Source organism: Protopterus annectens, chromosome 13.part0 (genome assembly GCF_019279795.1).
Source record: "Protopterus annectens isolate FY-2018-M chromosome 13.part0, PAN1.0, whole genome shotgun sequence".
Classification (NCBI taxonomy): Eukaryota; Metazoa; Chordata; order Ceratodontiformes; family Protopteridae; genus Protopterus; species Protopterus annectens.
In genome coordinates this window covers 1,156,480,559-1,156,495,618 of record NC_056747.1, presented here as the reverse complement: position 1 = coordinate 1,156,495,618, position 15,060 = coordinate 1,156,480,559, and the positions used below count along the sequence as shown (strand labels likewise).

General features: G+C 37.4%; 1 protein-coding gene across 1 annotated transcript in view; it reads left to right on the top strand.

The window, feature by feature from the left end:
- The first annotated feature begins 1,367 nt into the window (after nucleotides 1–1,367).
- Nucleotides 1,368–15,060, top strand: part of RETSAT (retinol saturase) — a 549,255-nt gene continuing 535,562 nt past the window's right edge. The window contains exon 1 of the mRNA XM_044055153.1: nucleotides 1,368–1,665. The gene's annotated coding sequence lies outside the window, so the exon portion shown is untranslated. The remainder of the gene's footprint in view (nucleotides 1,666–15,060) is intronic.

Sequence of the window (15,060 nt, the reverse complement as noted above, 5' to 3'; positions counted from 1 at the left end):
AGTAGTAAGGGGATATCAGCCATGCGACATGTTCAGCAATAGCTCACCATATAAAATGATTATGTTTGTCAAGGACTATGCAGTTTTCACTTAGAACTTGTACTCCATTTTCCATAATGTTGCCTGCCTCACCCCACCCCTTCCAGAAATAGCCATAAATTTCTAATTTGCGGGTCCTGTGCTGTTGTCTTCCCACGGCATACATGTAATTTTTTTTCTCCTGTGGTATGTTTCCAAATATGAACTCAGAGATGCTGCACACAGGCAGAAGTAATTGTACTAGAAGCCTTTAGTGGGATAGTTGTTGCATAAAATGCGTATATCACTGTTGCTATTTGCTGTCTTCTTTGCTGGCAAACTTCTACACTGTGGACATTTGTTATTGCCTTTGCTGGCGCACTTCTACCCTTTTAATTTTATTTACATGTTTTTGACATTTGATGCACTTATGCTACGCAAAATGCCCCTTTAAAATTAATTTATACACCATGATTTACCTCCAAATTATACCTACCTAATTACACCCATTGCTTTATGACTACTTTAAACCTAAATAAATGATATGACAGGGTCATATTTTGAAAGGTGCAACAGAAAAAAAGGTACCTGTTACAAAAATATAAAGTAATCTGCTACACTTTATGTTTTGTCATTCTTTTCTGGTGTTATATCATATTACAGCAATTTGAGTGTAGAGCTGTTCTCACATGGCCAGCTATGGTATTGCAGCCTATGAATTAACCATGTGATTGACAGTACTTTCAAGTATCTCCTCTCAATGTTTTGACATCTGAAAGTACATTTATAGATTATTTTTCCATTATAGTATTTTGGAGCACTTTTTTCCAGATTGGGATATACCTTTTGGCTAAATCTGTTATAAGAACTAAAACTAATCTCCTTTGAAACTGAGGGACTGTTCAGTATTGTTTCAACGTTGTTGAAGACAGGACCATGTGCCTCTCAAATGCCACCCATTATAAAGTCTGTTCATTTTAGTTATGAAAAAATCCTTTGTGCCACAGAAGGAAGGAAGTTTCAATCACTGTAGTATACAAACAGTATACGCATTACTGTATTTGAATCATCTGCGATTTGTGGTTTCACTTTTGAGTCATTTATACTACTCGCACATTATGTCACATGTTTTGCTGAAGAAAGGTTGAGAGGTCTAGCACAGCCAATGAGCAATAGGTTTGTGGGAACATCACATGGGCTAACTACCAGTTTTATTGAAAGACATGTACTGTGTGATCCTTTTCACGGGCTGATTTTATAAAATAACTATTATGTAATCGCTCATTTTTATTTATTTTTTTTTTGTCTGGCACGCATATCACTGATTTTTGTGAAATAGAGTAGTAACATAAATCGTTTAGGTCACAAACAGTGTGCATGAGCTTCCCTGAATTAGGTTAATGACTTCCCTGAATTAGGTTAATGACCTACCTTGACCAAAGTACTATTAGAAACCAAACCAGGCATATCAAAACTTTTACAGAGTAGGGTGTGGCTTGTGAATGAAACACTGACAGCGCAGTCTTCACAAAACTGAGATGTGCTCATCTTTCAAGTCTGATTGCAACACGCCGGGAACTTCCTTATAGAACCATGGAATAGCTTTCTGTCAGTGTCCGTATTTGAACCTGTACACTTCTCTCCGAGGTTAGTAATATATTCGTATATCATACAGAATAAAGAAACAGCAAGTGCTGCATTTTCAGACGTAGACTTTGGGTAAAATGTTACATTCCTACTTTCAGAATCAAGTGTGGAGATCTGTGTTGCTGTTTGTACGGCGCCTGTTTCAGCGGAGGTGAAAAGTAACAGAAGTTGCTGAAATCCATCCATCCTCAACCCCTTGTCCCATTTTGTACATGGGGTCGGGGTGTCACTTCAGTAGGGACAATCATCTCGATCTAAAGTTTACACCGCCGGGTGGCTAGCTCTGCCGCGGTAGTTCATCCCTACCAATCTCTCACACACTCGCACCAACGACCAGTTTAGAATGTCCAGTCCACCTACTGCCTGTCTTTGGAATGTGGGAGGAAATCCACGCAACCGCGGGAGGACCTGCAGACTCCCCAAAGAAGGCACCTCAGCCGAGAATTGAACCGGAGAATCTCTTGCTGTGAGGCGACAATGCTAGAAGTTGCTGAAATTTAGTGCTAGCTATTTATTGTTCATTCTCATTTACACCTGTCTGCCACATTGTATTCTTTCTGATTGTAAATTTATAAAACCAGTTAACAGAATTAATTTAGGACTTAAAGCATATGATGTCTGGTAAAACTGCCTTAAATGTGTACATCATGATCTTAGCTGTGTCCCCTTCCAAAAATGTCCTTGTTTACAATGTAGGTATTAAAACTAACTAAAATGAAGTATATGCAATAAAGTACTCAAGCTTGAACATGCTCATTGCACATAAATAGCTGGCATTTTCACTTTTGATTCAGTTAACCTGCTCTACAGGTTCGCTTTGTACCCCCTTTAATTTCATTTATATGTTGTTTGAAGATGAAATACTTACATTCCTTGGCTACGGCTAATGTTACTCCCTTAAAAATTTATTTGTACACCATGGATACAGTCTTAACGTTGTGAGCATTGGATTGCACTAAAACATACCTACGATGTATATAGGCGGTCAGCAACTTGTATGTGGATAGGAGCAGTGTAGTCACATGACGCACTGTGTAACCTGAGTGGATGTACTCCCCAGTAGCATCAGGTTACGCAAGGCTCTTAAGTACCTTTACAAAACAATTTACAGAGCCATCATCATCTGGGTGTTGCCTACCAGTAAGGAAATAACAGGGGGTTTGATAGCAATATAGATTTTTACATTATTTTGTGTGGTGCAAATACTGTTTGCTGTTCTGTTTAAAACAACATGTCAGGTAAGGCTGGGAGCTTGAAATATTATGTTCATTTCCATCTGGGTGCCTTTTGTGTGGAGTCTGCATGACATTCCTGTGTCTATTTTGTTTTTCTGGATGCTCCATTTCTTTCCACATATCAGATAAGTGCTATTAGTTTAATTGGGGATCTTCTAAACTACCAGTTGGTGTGTGTCTGATATATACAGTGTCCACCATGCAATAAACCCCTGTCCCACGCAGGAATGGTTTTCTGCCTTGTAGCCAGTGTTGTCTATGGTAGGCTCCCATAGCCCTGAGCTGGATATATCAAGTATTAGAATGAATGAATGAATGAACGAACAAACTCTATCTTGGCATTTTATCTTGTATTGTCTGGCAGTTAGTACAGGAGATTGTCCCCGAGCTGTTAATGAACTATTCCTGTTGTTAAGTTACAGGGTTTGATTTATTTAATGTCCATTTCATTACTATGTGACTGAATAATTTAACTGACCAGACAGCACCCCTGGATCATCCCTGAAAACAGATTTGTGTCATGGAGGCTTACCTGGTTAACAAATGTAAACAATACAAATAAAAGCTTGCAAGACTTGTTGTATGCCCTTTAAATAATTTAGTAGTATGATGTGGTTAGCATTAAATGTGGCAACCTTAATCAAAGGATGAAATAATTTTCTTGCTAAGATTGCTAAGTGCTGCTCTGTACAAGGACTGATTCCATAAGTCATTTACAGCAAATATGAAGAGATATTTACAAAGTCAAAGGTGTATCTGTTCACATTTTTGTCACCAACTCTTAAGGCTGAATAGAAATATTCTTGTATCACACTGCTCATGCAACATAGGTATGAAGTGGTCTTTAAAAGATGCCTAGTTATGTATGATATTCCTTTTTTTCATAAATTCTGTCAATGCCATTACATGAGTCTTCTGTTGCTGAAGAAAAAAGTGTAAAAATCACATTTTCTGTTACAGTTTGTGGTCCTGACAATCCAGAAATGTCATTTTAAGTGCATCTTAAACACACTAGGTTTCACATTACAAAAACAGTGATACAAAGTAGCTGTACCTCAGTTATTTTGTGAAAGTCATAACAAAACAAAGTGAATTTTAGTGTCTGTTTTGGCTAGGATTGACATTTCAATATGTCAACAAGGTTAACTGAAACTGTTTTCAGCAATATTAACTTAATGAATTGCAACTTTCAGTGCAGGATTAGGGTTTGTTTATATGGGTGAAGATGGGAGCAAAGAATAGGCACTTTATTTGGAATACCTGTGTTGGGTATTGGCCTTACCTTGCTCCCCATCCTTATTTGTCCTGGAGGCATACAGAGAAGTCTGAGAATTCTGCCCGAGTTTGGCTAGTGTTCAAAATCCTTTTCCATGTTGGAGTTCAGCAGCTTTTCATTTATAATTGCAGTGGGTGTAGTCTATAACGGAGTTCAAAGATTTCATTGGTAGTACATTTGTGTACTCTTTCTTCAGTCCCTGTACATACTCAGAAGGCAAATCCTTCATCTTTTCTGACTTTTAAAGAAACAGAAGTCATTTATTCAAAATCACTGGTTTTATGGTTGATCAGATAAACTGTGCAGCATCAGACCCAGTCCCTTACCCCTAGATATTACTTGTCCTTATTAGGTGTGGGTCTATGAGAGGATAGGGTTACCACCTGTCCCACTTTGCGAGGGACAGTCACTCTTTGGGCAGTTGTGTCCTGCAAAAAAGTTGCAAAAATGGCAAACGTCCTGAGATTTTAGGACAAAATTATTTCCTATATTTTATGTAATAGTTCCTTAAAACAGTTATTCTGTATCTGAAACACCTAAATGTTATAAGAAACAGAATAAGTAACTAAAATGCTACAAGAATAAGCTTTTATTTAGGCAAAAAAGTGAAGTTCTGTCCTTTGTACTGGGCGTGGGTATGTTTTGGCTTGCAAATTCTGATGCTTGTACCAAAAATGTCCCACTTTGGGCATTTGAAAAGGTGGCAACCCTATGAGAGGAAGAGCTGTCTGCTTATGGAAGTGATCCCTCTGGATAATTTATTTTATTTATTTCACATTTGTTTACCGGGTTAGTCCGACTGAGTCGTTAATCGTTTTTCAGTGGAGGCCCGGGGAGAAATGCCCCAAGTTACATTCAAACTTTTACAGTCAACCATGGCATATAAAATATACAGACATTTGAAATACAATTGTATTAAAATATATAAAATATAGCGGATTGCAATCATTGGTTAATTCACACATAGGCTTTACATACAAAGAAAGAAATTTCACATTTAGTACATTTTATTGGTGCCATACAGTAATAGCGAGATTTGTCAATATTACTTAAGGTTTCAGTCAGGTTGTTCTAATGTTGATTAGACAAATGTAGTGTTAAAAGATAGTGACAGGTAAAAGTAAAGTGGTTTTACAACTATATTATAGTATAGTTATAAATCTATGTTAGATAAAAAAAAATTACAATGATTACGGGAGTGAGAAAGAGTAATAGATGAAGGCAACTTGGTAGGAAAATAACAAGTATAAGATTAGGCAGGTATAAATTAGGAGTACTATAAGTAATATTATTATTCAGCTGGGATTAGGACAGGAGCAGAGCCGTGATTTTGATAGGTGGGACGTGAGAAGTGTTTTAAGTATATGGGGGTTGACAGTGGATAGTACTGGCTGAGGGGTCATGTTCCAGATCCTGGAGATAGGATTAGAATATAGACAGTCTCTATGAAAGTTGTTAGACCTAGTTAGTTGTGTGTTACTTTTCTTTGACAAATTCTCATGCTCCCCCATATGGGGAGGGGGCCTTAAGTAATCTCACCTTTTTTCAGATTTTGTTTTATTAACTTTGCAGTATATAGTAAGAATAAATCAAAATAATATGTAAAGAAAGCTAGTTAATTGAGAATAAAAAAATACATTAAACAATTTGTGGAGTTTTTAAAACTGAAAGTGATGAGTTTGTCAAGTACAATAATTAGATATAACAAAAAAATCCAGGTCCAAGCTAGGATTGCTCCATGATAATTGGAGGTATGCTCCCCTTGATGCTTTCAAGTCCATTAAAATTTAACTTGATGTCGGAGACAGCTTGCACACATTTAAGTAATTGGTTTTATAAGAATTAAATCTTGTTGAGGAAATCTCTTGTAAATTAAGCCACTGTGTTATACAGAACTTAAGTAAGGGAGAAGGGGATAGAACCTGTCCCACGAATCGCAGGATAATATATTTAACTCATGTATATTTTTTAAATGTTTCAAAAGGTTGTTTCATTTAGTTCAGACTAACCTCCAATACTTGAAAAATATGGACTTAGACAATACAGTTTTGTCTCTGCCCATTCATGTTTTTCAAAACTTGTAGGATTGTTTGATAACATTAAGATGAGACTTAATGACAGATTGCATTGCTGCCTAGGAATTTGCAATTGGTCTCTCACAAGCTGCTTATTATGAGAGTAAATAACCTAGATAATAACATTAGGTATTACTCAATGCATAATGAAGTAGATAATAACGTAGATATTAACCCATGCATAACAAAACAGATAATAACATGGGTATTATACCCATGCATAATGAAGTGGACCAGTAGCTGGTTACTTGATAGAGAATTTAAAGTAGTAATAAAAAGGCAGTCTTTCTTCACTACAGACTACAATTACTGTAGTTCATACATCTCAAGATCTTAGCACAAGAATTCTGGCCAAAGACAAAAAATAGTGTGGGGACAAAGGTCCCAAAATAAGAACAATTTTTAAATATTGCTCTTATAAACTTAGAAAGTTGACAGAATAATAGGTTTTGCACTAGTATACATTTTTCAAGGGTGTGAAGTCTGAAATTCAAATGCTTGTCATTTCATGACTTCAGTCCTCAGTGATTTGTTAGAAAACCACAAATGTTCAAACAAATGATGAACAGACCAAAAAGATACTGTATGACAAAAATCTGGACATTCTGTAAAATTCTGGACAATTGAAAGGTATACTGCAGTTAATTGCAAATTCAGGGCCAACTCTAAATGTCATTTTTGCTACCTACATCTCTGTTTGCTGTTTGGGCAGCACTTGTTGGTTTTAGTTAAGTGTCCCCCAACCACCATAATACCAGTTCTGTAACGTGATCTATCTTTATTTGCATAGAGTCTGCAGGTTGCAGGCCTTCCAGGCCACTCAGTGTCTGCCATTCCTTTCAGCAATCAGGTTGGTAGGTTTCCTTGGTATTTCTAGTGCCTGTGATTTTCAGCACACTGGTTCTGATAAGCATAAGATTTTAGGTGCCATGGAACGAAGCATTAATTAAAAACTACATCAAAGGGCAGAGCTTAAATTCTATGCTGCCATTCTCTACTAGTTTAACTTATTCCCCCCTCCCGAAAAGGGGCAAAGACTTACTGCTGCTGGTATTAAATTTTACCCTCCATATTGAACCTTGAAATGGATATAGAGGAGTTAGTGCAGGCCATGATTCTACTGAAATATGTAGCCAAGGTAGCAAGGAGAACTTGGAACAGGCCACATTTGTATTTTAGCAAGGAGAACCTGGAACAGGCCACAATTCTACAGAAATATGTAACCATGGTAGCAAGGAGAACTTAGAACAGGCCACAGTTGTACTAAAATATATAGCCATGGTAGCAAGATTGTCTTGGGACATGGTAATTTTCCTTTGCTGGATCTGAACCAAGGGCTGTGGTCCAGAGACTAAGCTCCTTGGCACTTTCAAGGAGGGTGCAAAGGATGCCTGTTGAATGTCTAAAGCTGTAACTGCTGTAACTCAGAACTGCAGAACTACAAGTGCTAATGAGGAATGGTTATAGTATGACTGAGTAGTCCATTTTCTCTCCGGTACAATCATTGTGTATTTAGTACATATAAATAGGAAGGATGGAAAACACAACTCCCCCCCCCCCCCCATGTTGTATGTACAAGAGGGCAGACACTCCTGCAAAACTACTTGAAAACTGTATTATCACCTTTCTTACTTGCCTTCTGTTTTGAAATTGTAGTTTATTTTTGAAGTGTAACATTCACATTAGTCGGTGTCCCGTTTCTGTTGAGAGCCACTTGTAGACAGCATTAGCGTAGTTAACAGCAATCCTGAGTCCTCTCCCAGCCACGCCTAGAAAGAAATCATGTTATGGGAACTTCTTCCATGTATTAGCCTAATTCAGCAGTACTGCTGAAGCGTGGTTAATGGACATGATATTCAAGACAATGTTGTAAAAATGATCTTTCCACTTAGCAGGTATCTCTCCGTAACAGAAACCGATGACAAGAGCGAAGGTGCAGGAACTCCTCAGGATAATATAAATGCAGTAGGTCCATCAGACTCGGTGAGGACTCTGTTATTGTTCCAGAGTATTGTTTTAATGCAAAAGAAAATGCAAGACTGAAGGTCCATTCTAGGCTGACATGGCCTAAATACTTTTAATAATGAGTGTTTTCAAATTGTGACTCCTTCAGCCTTTCATTCCTGGCCTATACTGAGAGGACTGAATGTGTTCTTTAGATCTCCAGGATGCTTACCTGCACATAAATAGTTGAAAATAGTCAATAAAATTCCTATAGTTTTGAACAGAAGTCAGTCATAGCCTGTTCAGTGTTCTACCTTTCAACTCAAATGCATCTCAAGTGTTTCACAAAATGCATATGGGTAATGTCCACCCATCTGTGCCTACAACTGGCAAAATTGTTCCCCTGTTTGGATGACAAGAAATTGTTGTATCCATCACAAGGAATCTGTGCTGTGCACATTTCATTGCTTAAGTAGCTCTGTGAACTTTGCAAAGTCACACCTAAGCCCACTGCAGCCCTTACCTTTAATAGTCTGTTTCCTCAATTCCAAGACAAGCTAGGCATTTTTTTTCCTTCTGGGGGGAATCTTGAGCCTCCTTTTTCCAGACCCACTTCTGTGTTGAGCGATCCACCTTCAGCTGGCCTGTGTTTCTAAGGCTAGTAGCATTCATAAATCTAATAATAACACACATGAAACGGCACTTGAAGGTATCCAGTGGATCCTCAAAATTCAATTATCCCAAGACTATTATTGATAGCACCAGTCAGGATCTGTACACCTTGCAAGAGCTTTAGATTTTTCAGTTTGTATCTTTTAGCTGCCATACCCTATATATTTCCTCCCCTTACTTGCTTTTGTCAGTACTGAGGTATTCTCATAGTTCGAAGCCCATAGCCAGTCAAAACTTTTAAGACTTGATAACCACCATGCTTTCTCCTAAAATCAGATACTCAACTAGAAAAAGTGTGTTTCTCTCAAAAGCTGTATATTCGGCCTACCTTAGGCTGCATTAGAAAAACTCCAGAAACACCAATACTAATGCAGTCTCTTATTTTGTATTTCTGATCCTAAGTGCTACCATTCATAGGTGCTTGCCAGGCTAATGATCTGTGGGAATCTTCAGATGTCTAGCCATGCATTCCCAACGAGTTTCTATCCCTAGTATTTTGAGTACAATTAACCCAGGCTCCTTAATAAGTACAAATAACCCAGGTGCAGGCAGACGTTTATATGTTATCCCTGCCTATAAGGGAAAGGGTGCCAATCCAGGCTTTAATTTATGATTTCCCATCCACTCATCAATATTATGCTTGAATAGAATAAGGGAAGTACTTTGTTTTACATGAAAGGAAGATGATTCCAGAGAAGTGCTTTTCTGTGTGAGACATATCTATCCCTCAACACGCTCTATTTTAGTTGCAAAAAAGGGTGCAATTTCCTGAGAGGGTTTTTCTGCCACAATTGGACATGTAGATGTGTAGTAAATCTGAATGGATGAGGTTGGTAGAGGCTCTGTAAGTAAGGCAAAGACAAGTATCCTGTAAGATACTGAAAAGAAGGCCTGAGCTTTGAGATAATCAGTGTAGTTTTTGTGATTTAGGCCCTTTATTTTCATAGTAAGAAAGTATCGTGATCGCTCAGATGGTGTCAGGTGTTTGGACAGATACACGCTGAAGGGGGCATCATACTCAATGATCAACCTAATGTGTGAAGTGTACAGTGGAATGTAACTGGACCTGGTACCATAACCTTATTAATGAGCTGCACAATGAAAAAAGACTTCCTTACCACAGTGGATACATGGCGATCGAATCCGCTCATTCTTTACATGGGTTCCCAGGTCTTTCACTTCTGGGTCAGTGTTCAGTGGTGAGTTTAAGCTACAATTTACCATGGCAACCTTAAAGAGATGTATTAGTTAAATAACACAAAAACTAACAATCTAATTAAAACTTATGACAATACATTCCTACTAAAACAACCACTAGACATACAGACTAATAAAAATGATTTATGTAAGTCACTACTAAATTAATTAAATTGATTAAATATGTCAAGAGGGAAATAGTAAAGAATGTTAAAATTCGAATAAAATATATAATACATTAAATAATGCATCATGTAAAAAATTAATGATAGTTTATCTATCAAATGTGTGTTGAGGTGGCTTTCTTTAAAAAGATGACAAGTATTTATTATATTTATATTTATTCATTTTTTTGATATTAACGTTAGTTTAATTATCAAATGCGTTTCGAGGTGCCTCTGTACAAATAGATGACAAGCATCTGTTAGATTTGATATATATTTATGGTAATTATTAACTTTATAGTAGTAATTTTTTATCAATGCAATATAATTGATACATTGAAGTTCTTCTTGCTAGTTTGTGAATTTAATTTTTGCTAGTTTGTGAATTTAATTTTTTACATGATGCATTATTTAATGTATTATATATTTTATTTGAATTTTAATATTCTTTACTATTTCCCTTTTGACATATTTAATCAATTTAATTAATTTAGTAGTGACTTACATAAATCATTTTTATTAGTCTGTATGTCTAGTGGTTGTTTTAGTAGGAATGTATTGTCATAAGTTTTAATTAGATTGTTAGTTTTTGTGTTATTTAACTAATACATCTCTTTAAGGTTGCTATGGTAAATTGTAGCTTAAATGCATATTTATTTGATTGGTTATTTGATTGCTACTAAACACTTATAAGTGTTTTTGGGATTAATTACTCTTGTTTGTCTGAAGAAGGCGGAGTATTACCTTCGCTGAAAGCGCTAACTTTCATTAAATACTTTTTGTTATTTTTAGTTGTCGGTTCTCATAGTGTCATTTCGCTTGTTTAATGGTGTGTCGTTTTGTGGTTTACCTAGTTTGTGGAGTTCAGTGGTGTGTTGTTTGATGTGATAGTTTCAGGGAATAGTTTAGGCTGCGGCTTTGACACTAGCTATTTGTTTGGGAAAGGCCCTCCTAAAAGATCTATGTTTTCTTGAGAGTTTATGATGGCACCAAGTTTATAGATATCTTCAGACTTGGTCAGCCGTAAGCCCTTAACATTTATTTTGACCTCCAAGAAGTAGGTACCAAAAAGAAGTGGCCCAGAGACAGAACCTTGAGGTACACCACTACTGACAGGTTTTTGGACCACTTCGTTTTGACATCTATTTAATTTTCTGGGTTTTATTTATGAGCCAGTTTGATACATAAGCAGTTACATAGGGATTAGCATTTAGCTGAGAGAGCTGATCAGTTATGTGGGAGATGGTGTTGAATGCCTTTACAAGGTCTAGATATGTGGTGTGTACAGATTTATTTACTTATTTTGACATTTGTTAACTGGGATAAGTCCAACTGGGTGTGAGCCCTTTTTGCGGAGGCCCAGAGAGAGGAGCTCCAGCCAAACAACAAGAATAATAAATACTAAAAAATAAAAATATAAAACAAATGACAATAGTCAATGAACAAGCAAAAACAGATTAAACATAGTGATGTTCAAAACATGGTTTGAGTTCACATACAATAATAAGATGACAGGGAAAGTTGTCAGAGAGAAATGGGTGGTTTAGTAATAAGTTCAGCTCTCCCTTGAAACTTTTTCTGCTGCTGCAACTATCTGTAGAGTTGTTGAGAAGGGAAAAAAAAAGCATGTGATTAAAGGGGGAGAGTGGATGGACATAGAAGTGAGAGGATGACTTGCTAGGGGATGGCAGTGGAGGTGGTGGAAGATTAGCAGTGAGTATGGGGAAGAGTGTAGCACAGAAGAAATGTGATAGTGGGCAGAGGGAAGTAGGGGGGGATCAGGGAGTGCAAATTAGAAGAGAGGTAGAGAAGTGAGGTAGGTGGGTGGGAGGTTGAGAGGCTCTAAGACAGATGCAAAGCCAGGAGTTAAGTAGTTTTTCTCATAAGGCTTTCTTGAAGCCAAGTTTGTTTGAGTTGGACTGGAAGGTTAGAAGTATTTTGTTCCAAGCTAGAGCAACCGTATAGCTTTATAGAGAATTAGTCTTCTAGCTCTCAAATAGAAATTGGTCAGAGCTACAGAGTGAGTGGTTGGGTGTATAGAATGTGAGAGTGGAGCAGTGGAAGCACTGGCAGTAGGTTTATTTATTATGGAGTGACAGAGTTATGAGAAGAGGAGATAGTGAGGTAGTTCAAGCCAGTCGAGGATTTTTAAAGATATAAAGTGGTGTGAGTTATAAGGTTGGCTAGCAGCAAATCTAGCAATTTTTTTGTGGCCCATGCTTTGTTTTAAGGGTGGATTGTAGATTGGTTAGGATAGGAGAGGCATAAAGTAGGGTGGGGAGAAGATGAGCATTAGCAACAGCAAGTTTAGTGTCATTGTTGAGGAATTGTTTAGTTCTGCAACACATCCCCAGTTTTTGGTGAGTTTTTTAATGCAGTTTTGGACATGTATGTCTAATTTTAGTTGATCATTGATGATAACTTCCAAGAGTAGAGTGTGTCTTTACATGTACTGGGGTATTGTCAAGAAAAGTAATGGTAAAGGATGATTTTGGTGAGAGAGAGACTTTGGGTGGAAAATAAGCAGTTTATTTAGTTTATTTATTTTTGGGTTGAGAATAAATTTTTTGTTTAGCCGACTTTCTTTTGAGTTAAAGGATTTTTGAGTAAGTGTTTGCAGTTGTTGGAGATTATCAGAGGAGTAGATGATGGCTTGAACTCATCCATTGTTTCTGTAACCTTTTCAAAGAAGTTGACCAGATTAAGTAGGCAAAATTTGCCCTTGACAAAACTGAACTTCTCAGGTTAAGACTTTGAAGGCTGCCTAAGTCCTTATTTATCAATTCCATTATGACAATTTCCATAGCCATATAGACGAGGGTGGTCAGTCTTCTAGATCTATAGTTGCCTGGGGCAGTTGACACCCCACATATGTGCAGGGGAATGACTGTCACAGTCCTCTACTTGCCCTGTACATACCCTTGGGTCAGTTGACACCCCACATATGTGCAGGGGGAGGATGGTCGCAGTCATCTACTTGCCCTGTATGAACCCTAATTGGAAGCTGATATTAAAGAGCCTGTATAAGGGGTTTGAAAGGTCCTGTTTCAGGTTGACCAGCAGGCATCCTGGTATGTTATCCAGTCCCACAGTAGCAATGTTTTTACCTTAGACAGTTCTCTGTATCCTTCACTGCCCCCGCCCATATCCTTTTGTAACTGTCTGCTTTCTCAAATTGAATGACTTGTTAAGTCACTCAGTTGCATGCACAGTTTGTAAATTTAAATTGTATTCTGTCGCCTAGTTTATAGTTTTTAATTTACGTATATTTTCATTTCTTTGTTGACCGTATTTGCATTATCTGTTGTAATGCTTTATAAACTAAGTTTTGCACAGTGTTTCTGTCGCTGGCTAAGGCTGTGAATGAAACAGGTGATCATCCAGCTGACTGATTTAATCAATGTAAAAGCAAGCAAGCAAGCAAATAAATAACTAAAACTACTTTTGCCAATGATGACTCCTCCTCCTTAGGTTGGGACATGACTGTCAGCGCCATATTGCATATGGGCTTTTTATCTAATCAAGAATCAAAGCTTTACATCAGTGTCACACAGATGAAAGCAGTCCTCCTTTCCAAACTCTGCAAGAGCGAGTTCCACAAGGTGACAGCTCAATTCCATCAGACAATGGTATGAGTCATCAGTAAGGAAGGAAGACAAAACCTGTTCTTACCCCTTTGTTCAGTGAGACCATGAAAATCTGAGAGTAGGCCTTCAATAACAACATGTTCTTATCTGTCGCTCACATTCCACAGCCATCTGAGTAATGGATAGGGACTAAGCTGGTACATATGGATATCCAAACAAACAGTCGCTCAAAAGCCAGGAGAATATTCAGGAAGTGTGATTGCTTGGAGTATGAACTCTTCTCATGTGTACTACAGACCTCAGTAGTATTTCTCCTGGATTTCTAATCTCGATGTCTAGAACAAAGACGTATTAACACAGACTTAACTGAGAAGCCTGCTCAGAGCCACTATGGATTCTGCCTCTGGTACTATGATTATGGAGATCCTAAATTCAAACAGGCTTAGATCTTTCAGAAACTATTTATTTATTATTTATTTGTTTAACATGTGTTGACCAGTTTAGTCCGACTGGGCTGAAGCATTTTTTCAGTGGAGGCCCAGAGGGAGAAAAGCTCCACACTTAAAATTTCAAACAAAAATTACAGCAAAAAGTACAAGAAAAGTTAACTTGAATATATATATATATATATATATATATATATATATATATATATATATATATAGTAAAAGTACATGGTTAACAAGTCTGAGAATATGTACATTATTACATCAATAAAATCAAGCTGTACAGTCCTATCAAAGAATAAGCCTTGACTAATTCAGCAAAGATGTGCAGTATAAATGCTGTAAATAAAGGAATAAAACAGTTGTAGAATATTATAGAGGTAGAAGAAAGACAGGGGGATAGGTGAGATTAAGGTGAGGAGTACTGGGTGATACTTTAAGGGGGATAACTTTCACTTGCTGCCACATCTCTTTCTCTGTCTGAAAGAACTGATCTGGACCACCACCTTCTTATGCTAATAGCTTGCCTGCTGCAGTTCTATTAGTTGCTAGGTCTCAAGAGTAATTTCTATTTTTTTCGTCTCATCTGCTTTCCATTCATGAGATTTGAAACGATTTTCAGTTCGGGCTTCTTCCGGAGATACGGCCCCCTTTTCCTCTCCAGCTTCTTTGATCCGTTATTACCCATTGGAGTTTTGTGATGCGCCTTAGCTGTTTGTCCATTCGCTACTATTTCTAATTCCATGTAGGGTAAGAGTCAAGCTACCCTAAAAGTTTGTATGGCATTTTACTGTGGCAC